Here is a 13,490-nt window from a genome sequence, read left to right on the forward strand (position 1 = left end):
TCTCCGATACAGGGACACGCTCATTCCTTTCTCTCCCCACCCCCACCCCTCCGCAGGGCTGGTCTGAGGGAAATCAGCACACCCAGCAACACAGGACTGCCAGTGACTTCCTATTTTATCCAATTAGAAAGAATAAAGGCCATCAAATCAAGGGAGCCAAAGCAGGCAGGAGTTGTGCGCTCTCTCTTCCAGTATTTAGCCCGGAGAAGATGGCAATCGATTGTAGCAATCTCACAAAGCTGGGATGGGGATGGGGGTGTAGGTGGCAGCCTTCTGGGCTGGACCTGATGCTCTGCAAGTCTGATATCTGATCTCTCCCAAGGGAAGCAGGCTTTTCAACTGCAGTTTCTTCCTGCCTGATGCTTAGAGATAGCATTCCTTTCCCAACACCCTAATACATTTAATTTACTGAGGATAATGCCATGATGCATCTTAGGTCAAGTCATGATTTAAATTCTAACCTTTAAGAAATTTGCCTTTAAGTTATTATAGACAAGCACCATCTTTTGAATTTTCTTGTAAAATAAATTTGCTAAAAAGTAACCTGCAGGTGCAAGCATACTTATCAGGAGCCAGCTTGTAACAGACACAGGAAATTTAAACATTTGACGTCCTCTCTGTAATTGTCCAAAGAATCCAGAAATACTAATGCTTCTACTATCTTTTTTAGTTTAGCCCATTCTTCCTCTGTATTGGCAAGATCTGTTACATGCCACAGGGGCCTATTCTCACCCCACCTGAATAAATCAGGAGAACGGCATCACTGAGATTAGTCATGAGAGAATAACTGAGATCGGGGGTGGGACCCATATATATCAGAATATCATGGCAGAATGTTAACATAAACATTAAAGAGAGGGATGACAGGTATGATTCATTGTTCCCATATACCCCATGCTGAAATTTGCCCCTGTGACTTTGCAGCATTTTGCACTCCTTATGCACAGGAGATAATGACTCTATAAAATGCACACAGAATCAGACCCTCTGAACTGTCCTATGCTTGTTTCTTTAGTATCAGTATTGCACAGCAAGTTCCCTTTTTACTGATAGTAGTTAAAAAAATTAGGTCCTCCCCATGTGCACCTCCCTCTTCAAAGATCTCCTCAGAAATGTAAATACAATTTGTATAAGCCAGGTTTATTGACAGCATAGTAGTTCCTATGAAGCTTTATATAGTCTATCATGTCAACAGAAGTGTCAGGCAGTTTATTAACTCCTAATCTGCTGTTTACTGGCCACGTCTATACAAGATGCTGACTGCTCAGTCATTACTGTACAGTCATTTAGGACTTGTATAAACAAGCCCTAAATGACTGCACAGTAACCAGAGTTACTGCACAGCAGTGATGAGGAACAACTTTTTTGTGATTCTGACTGTGCAGTAGCCTGAGACTACTGCGCAGTAGCGTCGCATCACGCTTTCTGCCATGTGACGCTACTGTGCAGTCAGCATCTCACGTAGACATGGCCACTGAGACTTAACATCATCATTGCTTCCCTGGCTCCCAAGGAATATTATGAATTAGGCATATTATAGTCAACCATGCCAAGAGGAGTATGTGCAAAATAATGTTTTATAAAATATTTGCATTAAAATGCTAACAAACCTAGTATTAAGGCTGAAAAATTAAACCAGATGATTCCAGTGGGAGAGGATGCCCCCAGAAACAGATACATGAACAGTAAATTTGACAACTAAAACGCCATGGCAGTTACATGGGAGTATCCAGAAGTCCAGCCATCTTTACACAGACATGCTTCCTAAGAATGCTTTAACAAAATTAAAAAATAATAATAATAAAAAAAAGATAAGTGAACATGCAATCTAGGCTGTCATTCCATTGTAGGATCTAGTCCGGAGGCTAACATTATCATGAGAAACCTATAACAGAACTAGTCTTTGATTACATAGTTACTTATCTTTTTTCTCTTGCTATAAAGCACGCCTCTCCCTTATTAGCTCATTGATCATATTTTGCATTATATTTTTCTGCCATGCAGCACATTTCAGGTATGTTGCAAACATCAATAAATTGCCCTTTCCATTACCAATGTAAGATAAGAAAATGTTATACTCATTCTATAGATGAAAGATCACAAATTCCAAGTGCACACATTTACTAATGCAGCTGTCCAATGGCATCCTTTTATTTACCCTGACATTTTTTCCCTCTCTTCCTTTTTTGGTATCCTCAAATATAACCCCTTTCATTCACTCGAACCAGCCGAACCAACTCTTTACAGTATATGTAAGGGATTATCATGCTCCCTATCTCCAGCTGTCCCTTTGGCAAGCCCTGTACATTCAGTTCTTTTAATCTTTTCCAGTAAATTGGTGCCTCCAGCCCAGTTATCATTTCAGTAGCTTATTCTCTGAATTGCCTCTAGTTTGTCAACATCTGTCTGGTCCTACGATTAGCAGAAATGAATACAGGATTACAAGAGAAGCCTCACAAACACCATAAACTAACAAATGCAGCTATAAGAACTTTACCTGGCTCTTGCATAGCCTGTAGAGAAAGACTATTGGCTTGGTAGACCATGATGCGATACCTCTTCATGTACAGCCTAAAAAATTATGTGGTTTCTTTTTTTCACACCTCATTGCAAGATCCCATGCTTCAGGAACACTCTGTATGTCACCCTCTTGCTCAGGACACTCAGCACTGCCATTTATTTTCAACTTTGCCAACCCATGGAACAACACTCATGTCCAAGCCCATTCAATATTATTCTTTAGGACAAATATTGTGAGACATTATTCTATACTTCCACAAGGACTGGATATAGCACTGGAGTTGGGGGAGGCAACTCCTGTGCTGCTCTCTTGAGTAAGAGGCTGCCTAAAAGTGTCGTGCCACATGGTACATACTGGCCTTAGGTAGGCCTTCTTGGTGCAAGGCCCTCTGGGCTTCTGTGATACTACAAGGCAGGGCTGCATGTGGGTGGTGTGTGGAAGACAAGGGTCTGGCTAGGTTAGCTAGAGGTATGACAGGAATTAAGCCTGCCTTACAGCATAACAGCTGTAGTAACCAGAGGGATTGATTGTGGCTTCTTATGTGTTTGAGCTGCTCAGCCACAAGCCCTGTGTCTTGCACCTCATCCAGAACAAACTGCTTCTGCTGCCTGCATCAGCAGGATATTTTCAGGCCTGGCTTCCCTCCAAGCTGCAGTACCCTCCTCTGCAGCTCCCGGCCTCTTCCTCTGCTGCAGGTCCGTTCCCTCACAGCATTTGCAGACAGGACTCACAGTCTGCTGGCACAACACTACCCTTCTCCTCCTCTCCAAGTGGCCTAGATCACCCTCCCCATGACCCTCTTCCCAGCTAGCCATGCAGTCTAGAGCTGTTTCTCACCTTGCCACCCAGTAACACCTCTTCATCCTGTTCTGAGCTTTAACACCTCCTGCTGCCCTTCCTCACCCGTGGCAGACCAGGGTCCACCTTTTCAGGGGAAGAGGGCTTTAAGGCTCTATTCACCATTTCTGTGCCAGGGACATTCTGCAAGGGGAAGGAAGCATAGGGAGGAAATGCTGTATCATCCTCCAGTGTGCTTCTCTAGCTCTGCTCCACAAGGAGAACCAAGGCCAATGTGCCAAGCAATGAAACTGCCCAGCTAGGCAAACTTTTACAATCTTTTCTCCAATGCCTGATGAATGGTGTTTGTGCCTGAAAGCTTGCAATTAAAGACTTTTTTTTTTGCAAAAATCTTGTTGGTCTAACAAAATATATCATCTCTGCTACGAGTCCTGATTGCTTTTTCCTTTAGACCAATACAGCTACAACCTGGATACCTGACAGGCAGCTTTGGAAAAAGAGGCAAAGCTCTGTCCTGCTTCAGCCAGTTGGGGGCGTGCTGCCATGCACAGGCTGATATTCAGAGGGACTGATCTCTGGGTTGCTGACTTTTTGTCAAGGTGCACATTTAAAGTACTTTTTGCTATTGAAGGTGATTGTGATGCTTTTACCTTCCTTTTACTCTTCTTCTTTTTTTTTTTTTGGTAATTTCTTCTTGAAGGTGGAAGGTTTGGCCTTTAACTCCCAGATTAACGTATTATTATGGATGTATGATGTTTAAACATGAGTTCGGTCTCAGACTGGGAGACAAGCCAATACCTGATGAATGGAAAGAGACCCTTAAAGAGAAAGGGGAGTGAGTCTCTCATACTCATCTGTAAATCAAAGATTAAAAAATTAACCAAACTAACCCATTAGTAACAGACAGCAAGGAAAGTGTTCTAGCTGTTCGTAACTAATTTCAACCTCTATGCAAAGAGTTACTTGCAATAACATGTTAGGCTACTTTGGCATAAAGCAGTGATGCCCAACTTCAAGTACACAGTATCTGGCCCCACTGGCTAAATGAACGGCACAGGGATTGTCTACAGACGAAATATGGAGCAAGGGGTTGGTCTACGGGCCTGATGCAGCACATGAACCTACATCATCTGGTTTGCAGGGCTCCCCATGGGCCTGTAAATATGACGATGGGATGAGTGGTAGCAGTGTTAATTGCCAGAGCTCCTGGAGTTGCAGTAATTAATGCTGCCACTTCTCTGCTGCCAAATTTCCAGATTTGTAGGGAGCCCTGTGGGCCAAATGACATGGTTCCATGCCCCATGGGACATATCTTGGGTCACCCCTAGCACAGAGGAAAAACTGAGGGGTGGGGGGTTTGTAAAATGCAGGCCTATTAGATGCTGTACCTTTTCTTCTGGTTGAGAAGTATCTACTATAGGTTTCCTGTAACAGTGCTTTGGAGGATTATCTTCAGGGAAGTCACAAATATATACATATATAAACATTTCAAAATAAAAATGAAGATATTTCAAAATAAATATATCATCACAAAGAGTATTTATTGCTTGCATGATAAGCAACAAGTAATATTAATCTCTGGTGATCACACATCTATGTACTACCCTGACCTCAACCTACTCAAACCTTACTTACAGTGCTAAAGCCATCAGATTTCAAATATCCAGCTTCTAATCCTTAAATTAAACTAACTGTACTTCCTGACATGACTCCCTAAGAGCACAGCATGTTCTAGGAAGCACCAAGCCCCTAGGAGACGAAGTGTGTGTTGATGGATGTTTGGTGGATGGATGGTACTGTGTGTTATGTTGTAAGCCATACAGTATGTTGAATGATAGGCTGAGAAATGACAATTAGTGGCAAAATATTGGTAAAAGCAAAGTGACCATTTCCCATACAGAGCAACTTTCCCAGAGACGATAGCAAAAATATGCCCTTACAGTATTAATACATAGAGCCACTTCATCAATTCTGACTTTATTCCATTTCTTCCATATGTTGGGAAATTAAAAGTAGAATAAGTAAAAGGCTAAAAATGTGCCCATTCATTAATAAGATGATTAAGATAAAAGGATCCCTTTTATTGATTATAGGCACTTTCTCCAAATTAAATATATTTTTAAAAAACCCCCGGAGGTCAGTGACAGCAAGCAAGCATGCCTGGCAAGTGGCAAAAGGAACAACATTTATGCTTCGGGGAGACATCCCATCATGTCTGTATGCATGTGTGTGTGCGTGCATGTGTGTGTAGGTGTATAGCAAAATACACATGATAAACTGTAGTGCTATATAACATATTAATTTACCCAATATGTGATAGCTCACTTGCCTTCTGTTCACTAGTCCATCTTCTTAAGGACTAACACCCCATTCTGAACCGCCTTCTTAAGGACTAACCCCCCATTCTGACCCGCTGACCACTTCCAAGTGCTGCCATTATACACCCTCTACCTCTACTCCGTACTCTACATCCTTAAGGTGAAAACCAGTTTCTCTACAAATCCTTTACTGGAATGGCACTTGTTAAAAAAGAGACCACCCTCAGAGTGGCTGTTGCTTATATTACAATTCCATGAAAACCTCTCAAGGCTAACCAGACAATTGGACAAAACGATCGAGGAAGGTGGTGTTCCTAAAGCTGATTAATAATTACTGGCTTCTGACTGATCGGCATGATTAGTTATGTTAATTATGGAAGGAGGGGTGGCAGAATATCTAGAAGGTGGTGGAAGTCACATTGCTCTGGAGAAGAGGTGAAGCTATAAATGTGTGGCATCTGCTTGCCTGGATCAGACTGCTTTTGTTTCATGTGCTCATGGGGGTAGAACAGTTCTGTCCACTTCTGGCACCGGTGTGCAGGAGTTCCTTTGAGGTGGGTGTCCCATGGAGCCTGCTCTCTTACATATATGTAGATAGCTCCCTTGCTGTTCTGCATGATAAGACCTTGGAACTGCTTCTGCTTTTTTTCTCTACCATTGAGAGGCAAAATACAGACTTCTTGAGCATAATCACTGTGGTTTACAAAAATGGTGCTTTTGAAAAAAACATGAACAATAGGTTTCTTAAGACATGCTTATTTTTTAAATATCTGCTTCAGGTAATTGAAAGTGAAAGCTGCAGTAAGAGGGCCTGTTATTTAATGTGGGCTGAAAGGTCTCTTGACTCTTTTCATCCTTAGCTGAAATGTGAGACAGTCTTCTTTATTCCAGTCAGAAGCAGAGCTTGTGGCACTTGCTGAGACACAAAAATATGACATTGGGCCATGAATATCAGATGAATCAATGGCAATAAATTGTGCACCTGGCATGTATTTGGTCAAAAATAATGGGAGGAATACTGGAACTAGCCAATGCAAAAGATAATTAGATTGAATACATGGTAAGGTAGTATTCAAGACAGGGGGGAAAAAAAACACAGCCCAATATAAAAAACACAAAGAATTCAGTTTGCTCCTTCAGGAGGAGGAGAAGCAATGGAACCACAGGCAAAAAGCTGGTGTTTTACTGAAAGCAGCACTCTTTTCATTCATCTAAAGTGCTTATTTAGCTTCTTTTGATGCATGATCTGGATGGTCTTGGACATATTAATCTTCCCAGCACCCTCAAGAGTTAGAAAAAAATCTATCCCCTTCAACAGACACCACACAGGAAAACCAAGTTCCAGATCCACAAAGTTATTTAGGCCCTTTGCTCCGAGTGATGTTAGGAACCTAAATATCTCTGTGAACATGGGTTTAAGTGACTTTCCTAAGGGCAGAGACTAAGTGTGGCAGAACAAGGTGTTAGACCCAGGGCTGCTTATACACATGCTCCTTGGCATTCTAATTAATCAAATCTGCTCCATGTTCTAATTAGAATGCTACAGTGTCGTGTGTATTAAGCTTCCACATGTTTTAAAATGGTCACAGTGGCACTTTAACTAAACTGTGTCTAATAAGCTTTAGATAAAACATCCCACGCAATTTTTAAACGTACAGGGGCTTAATACACATGATGCTGCAGCATTTTAATTAGATCAGCTCTCCACGAACAGCTCTAATTAAAATGCTGCCCCCCTCCCCTCTGTCACAACCCAAAGTTGTGATTTTCTTGTTTGTGTGCGCTTCGGCATCGCTAAATTGTGTTCCCGCTAAATTGCAGCTCTTTTGCACAGTGGAGTGTTCTGTTGCAATTAAGAACCCGCATGCAGGAGTTTTTCCCGCCAGTTTTGTAGCCTTCTTTGCATCGTGCATTTCTTTTGCATTATGGTGATGCACGGTACAAGAAAAAGTCGGAGAGAGAGAAAGCACGTGGAGTTCGGGAAAGGAGCGTGAGGATCTCTAAGCACTGCTGATCCCTTCGAACCCAGCTTTTTCCTTAAGAGGGCAACAGAGGTTTACTTTGTCGAACCCACGGAGCTTCAACAACTCCGGGGGACGTAATTTCCGAACCCTCGGAGCCTTAACAACTCCGAGGCACATAACCTCTAGCCTCTCCCTGTTGCCGACTGCAATCCTAGACGTATCCCTATCCTATGGAACCAATTGTCGAACCCACGGAGTCTTAACAGCTCCGGGGGACCTGGGAACCGAGTGAAACCCATGGAGATTCAGCTGCTCCGTGAGAGAGAATTGTTAAACCCGCGGAGCTTAAACCACTCCGGGGTCAAGGAACCAAGTCTATCAGAGTCCTCCACCAAGAACTCAAGCGGAGCTGTGCCTGGAAAGCTGACCAGCCTACACCGCGACCACCTTGGGTGTAAGTAAATAATCTTTTCAATCAACCATTACGCCTCCGTGACTGATTCTAGCTCGAGCGTACCATACCGCGCCACGGGTTTCTCCGGCCCCGCGTGCCCGGGCTGCTGGCCACAGCCTGTGTGCACAAAGACGGGCCTGGCTCGCCCCCAAGATCGGGAGCCGGCCCGCACACCCTCGAGCACATGTATAGGAAGCCTGGGTTTCTGGAGACCCTGGATAGACTCCTAAATGTAGGGGGATTTTCCTGGCAGCCATTTTCAGGTCCAAGAATTGGTCTGAACTCTTAAGATTCAGTTATGCAGCTTGATCTTTCAAGCACTAACTCAAGTGAATTACTTTACTCATATATGTATGGGTTCAAATGAATTGTTCATGTGCTTATGGAGTTGCAAGATTGAACTCTTCGTTACTGCTATCATATCATGTTAAGTATCATATTAGAGCCCACATGGAAATACCCATGTGAGTAATCTTATGTGAAAAATCCCATTACTTTAGTGTGAGTTGCTAGTTGCTGAAAATTTGGCCACTCATTACTAAATCCTTGATTTGAGGGTTTTTTTCCCCTATCGATCCCCTGGTTTGGGAAAGTAAATAACTGTGGACTTGAATTTAAACAAATGCTTAAACATTTCCCTTGAACAGGAATGGGCTTACATGTGTGCTTAGGTACATTCTTTATCTGAGTTGAATTAGGCAGTGTAAATGCGAGCCTAAATTAGGCAGTCACTATTAGAAAAAAAAATCTTCACCCTAAAGTACTACTGACTTGATGTTTCATTCTTACAATTATTTTATAATGAAAGCTAGGGGTCTTATTTTCCCCATAAGACTAAACTTTTGCTTTAAAATAAAATAAAATAGGTAATAGCTATTTTTAAATGACAGTTCAAAATTACTTCCATCTATGTGTATACTCAGATTTTTTTTTTTTTTATGTTTGCCTGATTGTAAGCACATTCAGTAGTTTCACTATGTAATTACTCCCTGGGCAGACAAAAATTCAAAGTTATGCAGCCGGAGTAAAAGACAAGAGGCATTTTTATGACATTAAATAAACAAACAAAATTATAGGACATAAACATATTTCAGGATTATTTTTGGGGGATACATTTTGCCATAAAATAATATTTTCAGGATGCAGAAGCTTCAGTATTATAACTTTAACTCAAGAGCTACTTTGATATATTACCTTGTGCAAATACCATCAAAATTCAAATTTAAAGTATAATAACCTGAATCAGACTCTTCATTTAATTATACTGTCTGGTTCAGCTCTGGCCTTGTCTACACAAATGTATCTTTATGGTATTGGAGGTAAGTGGCTGAATCCAAATTTCTCCGGCTTACAAAAATAAAAAAAAACAGTGTAGCACTTTTATACTGCAAAATCTCTAAAAACAAAACAAAAAAAACCCAAAAGAAACCAAACTAAACCAACCAAACAACCCCCCCAACAACAAACCTTATCATGTTTTAGAATTTTAGTATCATCAAAGACATTCAATATTTGATACTTGCTTATTTAATTTACAAAACCAAGAAGTGCATGAATCATTTCTTTCATCATTGGATGGAAAACTGAATTCCCAGCAAATAATTAAGATGTGTTCAAATAAGAATGACAAAGGTGATTTTATGCCTACTCAAAACTTTGTGGCCTAACAACTTGTTCATAATTATGTTTTTAATCCAGAACCTTTATTTGAAGGTCTAAATTGCTTTCTGATGCCTCTCTGGCAGCAAGTGTGGAGCTTCCGAGGAGCTCCAGTAAGTGTTTAAAGTGCATTTAAAATGTGGGTTCGGCATTTGCGAATATCTGAAACCATGAATGCTGAACCCACGAATACTGAGGGTTTCCTGTATATAGCCTGGTACAGGGCGATCAGGAGCATCATTTGGAGAGAGGCATTTATCCTTCTTGCAAATAAGGAATCTCAAGTTACTACTAAAGCGAGCAAAAGAGAACGGAACAGGGAATAGGGGAAGGTTACATGCATCTGTGTCACAAGCCTACTTCATAACCATTTCTATCCATCTTGGTTTTCTCTCTCTTACAGTGAAATGGAGATAAAAAAGCTGACTCTATTCCCCTGCATGGTGTTGTTTACAGCAGTGAATGTGAAGCATTTGCAGTCGAATTTGTTAGCATTTGTACCTACTTTACACGAGCATGTGAAGTGCAGGGCAATGGAATGCGCAACTTATACAACAGGGAGTACAAGGAGCAGTGGTGCAGTGCAGACTCACTGCTCTGAAAACACTTCTGCTCAGCGTTATGTATCTATGAATAGAATACATGTAAGATACTGGGACCCCATTCCAGGTCATGACAGAGAAACACAGATCTTTGAAAGCTTCTGATGAACTTAAGGCACAAACAAATAACTCTGTTGCTACAGAATTCTGTATTTTATATCCAAACTACTGACCACTACAACAACAAAAACTATTATATGTATATCACACACAGACACACACTTTTTGTGGTGGTGGCCAGTAGCAGGGATTTGGAACACAATTTGATATATAAAGTAGACTGCATACCAGGACAAACCTAATATGAAACATCATCACATGGATGTATTCTTCTAGTAGCATTTTCTGACTGATTAAGTTGGAGTCCTAGATCTACTCAGGTCAGCATACTTGTGACCCCCCCACCCCCAAGTTCTGTGTTGCTAGTGACAACAAATGACTCCTAGCAGTGTGAAAATTGGACTGTGGGAAGGCAGAAGCCTCAGGGTCCCTAAAGAGGCAAACTAATTTATGATATATATGGGGCTCAAGAGGGCTTGGCCAGTGAAAAGTGATGAAGGGTGTGCTGGGATCAGTGAGCTGCTATCTCAGATATTGTCCTCACAGGTAGGTTCACCTTCCTGGGCGTGAGAAAAGGGAATAGTATGTTTGGCCATGCTGAGAAAGGGGGTCACTGAGCAGGCCATGATGCTAAGGGAAGAGAAAGGTTGGGTCTAGAATCTCTAGGGATTCCTTTCAGGACTGAGAGGACCAAACTAAGTGGTGCCTCTGCACTGCCTTAAGGGACGGGGCATGCTGTAACCGCCACATCCTGAAGTCAAAGGAGCTCGCATGTTTCCTCTTCTCCACAGGTAAGATGGCTATGTATAGCTGTTTCAGAGGTAGCATATTATTGTGGGGCTGCTGCAGTGCTGCTATGGAGGCACCCTGCAGAGGCATATACTAACTGCATACCATGTTATGCGGCAGGGAATCACATAGCTCCTCTAGTACCTTTGCCATGATGCTGTGGTCAATAATTGAAATTAACGTGTTCAAGCCAGATTGCCATGTTACACACAGATCACTCATATCAGAAAAGCTAGATACCATTTCAATTGCTGATATACCTCAAGTCACAGAAATGGTCCATTTGAAATAGGTAGCACAATTATAATGCAGAAGATCTACACACCAGGAATGGGTTGCTGCAAACACTTGATCTCAATGCTCAGTAAAACCTTTACAACCCTTTGGGCTAGTGACAGAAGTTACACATAAACCAGTTTAAGTGATCAGAAATTGCTTTAAGCCCGTTACAGAACAGACGTTCAGTACACTTAAACTACTTTCAAAATGACAAAAACTAATTTAAGGTAAACTTGATTGGATGTAGTATCAGAATAAACTGATTTAAGTCAAACCAGTTTATGGAGCTTCTGTCCCAGAACCCCTCCTGGTTCAAGTTAACTCACAGGCTAGGGACAGAAATTACACATAAACCAGTATAAGTGATCAGAACCCAGTTTAAATTTGTAACACTACAGAAGTTCAGTGCACATAAACAACTTTCAAAATGACTGAAACCAGTTTAAGACAAACCTGGATATAGTATCAGACTTAACTGATTTAGGTTAAATCAGCTTATTGAACTTCTGTCCCAGATTCCTTCCAGATTCAAATTAACTCATAGTTCCCCAGCATCCCAGGATGCTTTGTACCTCCCTGAAAACTCCCCTATCCCCTCTCAGGGTGGGCTGGCTAGCCTTTACCCAAGCTGTCTGCTGCAGCTGAGCAGGGAAGCATGCTCTAGCACCCCCCGGCTTCTGGCCTGAGCCACCGCACTCATGTGGCTGCATTTCCAGAATCAAAAGTGAATGTCTATTCACTTGCTTATTGGTTCAATATATGCATCTTAGACTAATCTGCTAAGACTGAATCGATTCAGACTTGGGGTTTTTGACTGTCTGTACTTAGTCAGAGTCCCCCAGCACCCCAGGATGTTTTGCAGCCTGGAGCTGTGCTGTCTGTTCCAGCAGAGCAGGGTTGGCTCCACCCCTCTGCTCCCTAGCCAGAGCACTATTACTGCTCTGGCTAGCTGAGAAGCAGGGGCGGGGTACCACGGAGGTGGGAGAAAAGCTTGGGTGGGTTGCTTCCTCCCAGGAAGGCAGACCCCAGCTGGGGTCAGTATGGGCCAGGGTCGGGGTTTAAGTCCCCTCCATCATACTCAGCAGGATGGCCAGGGCCTAGCCACACCCCAATCTCCACTCAAGCAGGGTGGGGGAAGCTTCTGAGGGGTTTTCTCCCAGCTTGCCTCCCTTGCCTTCAGCAGTGGCCTGCAGGCACACTCTAGCACCTCCCAGCTTCTGGCCTGAGCCACTGCAGGCATGCGGCTGCATTTCTGGAATCAGAAATGAATGTCTGTTCCCTTGCTACTGGGTTCAATCTATGCAGTTTAGAGAAACCTGCAAAGATTGACTGGATTCAGCCTCAGGCTTTTTGACTATCTACTTAGCTTTAAACACTAAACATTGCAAGCATTGGGCTACTGAAATCAACAGACTTAAGCCAGCAAAGAATTCAGTCCATTAAACCCAGGGGTGCAGGAAGACAACATTCCTGCGCTAGATTGAAGGTTGCATAGCTTGCTTTATTTGAAAAATCTACACGCTGACCAGTTGTTATTTAATTCCAATTAACGTAAGTGCTGCTAAAGGACAACATATTTGCTCTGTGTTTCTCATTTCACAATGAGCTCTCCATCAGGCTTGGTATTCTTCATACTTCTTATAATGTATTGCCAGCAATCAGCATTAATCAGTTATGCAAACAAAATGGCACAGACTCTAGGTATACAACCGCATGGGACAAACTCTGCCTCAAGGGCAGAGCCCACAGCCAGGTTGTGCACTGGGGAAGATACATGGGGGCCAGCAGGGAGTGAGGGAAGACTCATTCTTTCCAGTTATATATATATATATATATGGTTCTTCACTCCCCAGGGACGGGAGTGAGCAGAAAGTCTCCTCAAATCTTTTATACTCACTTACAGGGAAAATACCCAAGTCTCAACGATCAGTTTAAAGGGATAGCCTGGAGGTACTTTTCACATCTTTTTACGTGCTTTTAGATCTTTATCATGGTTCCTTTCAGGGGTGGAGCAGGGGAGAGGGGGAGGGCGCAGTGGTGTGGCTG

The 13,490-nt window shown here is 42.5% G+C and overlaps 1 protein-coding gene across 5 annotated transcripts in view; it reads right to left on the reverse strand.

Moving 5' to 3' along the window:
• NRG1 (neuregulin 1) overlaps window positions 1–13,490 on the reverse strand; it is a 251,358-nt gene that overhangs the window by 144,125 nt on the left and 93,743 nt on the right. The gene's annotated exons all lie outside the window — the stretch shown is intronic.

This window comes from Alligator sinensis, unplaced genomic scaffold, assembly GCF_000455745.1.
Source record: "Alligator sinensis unplaced genomic scaffold, ASM45574v1 scaffold560_1, whole genome shotgun sequence".
Classification (NCBI taxonomy): Eukaryota; Metazoa; Chordata; order Crocodylia; family Alligatoridae; genus Alligator; species Alligator sinensis.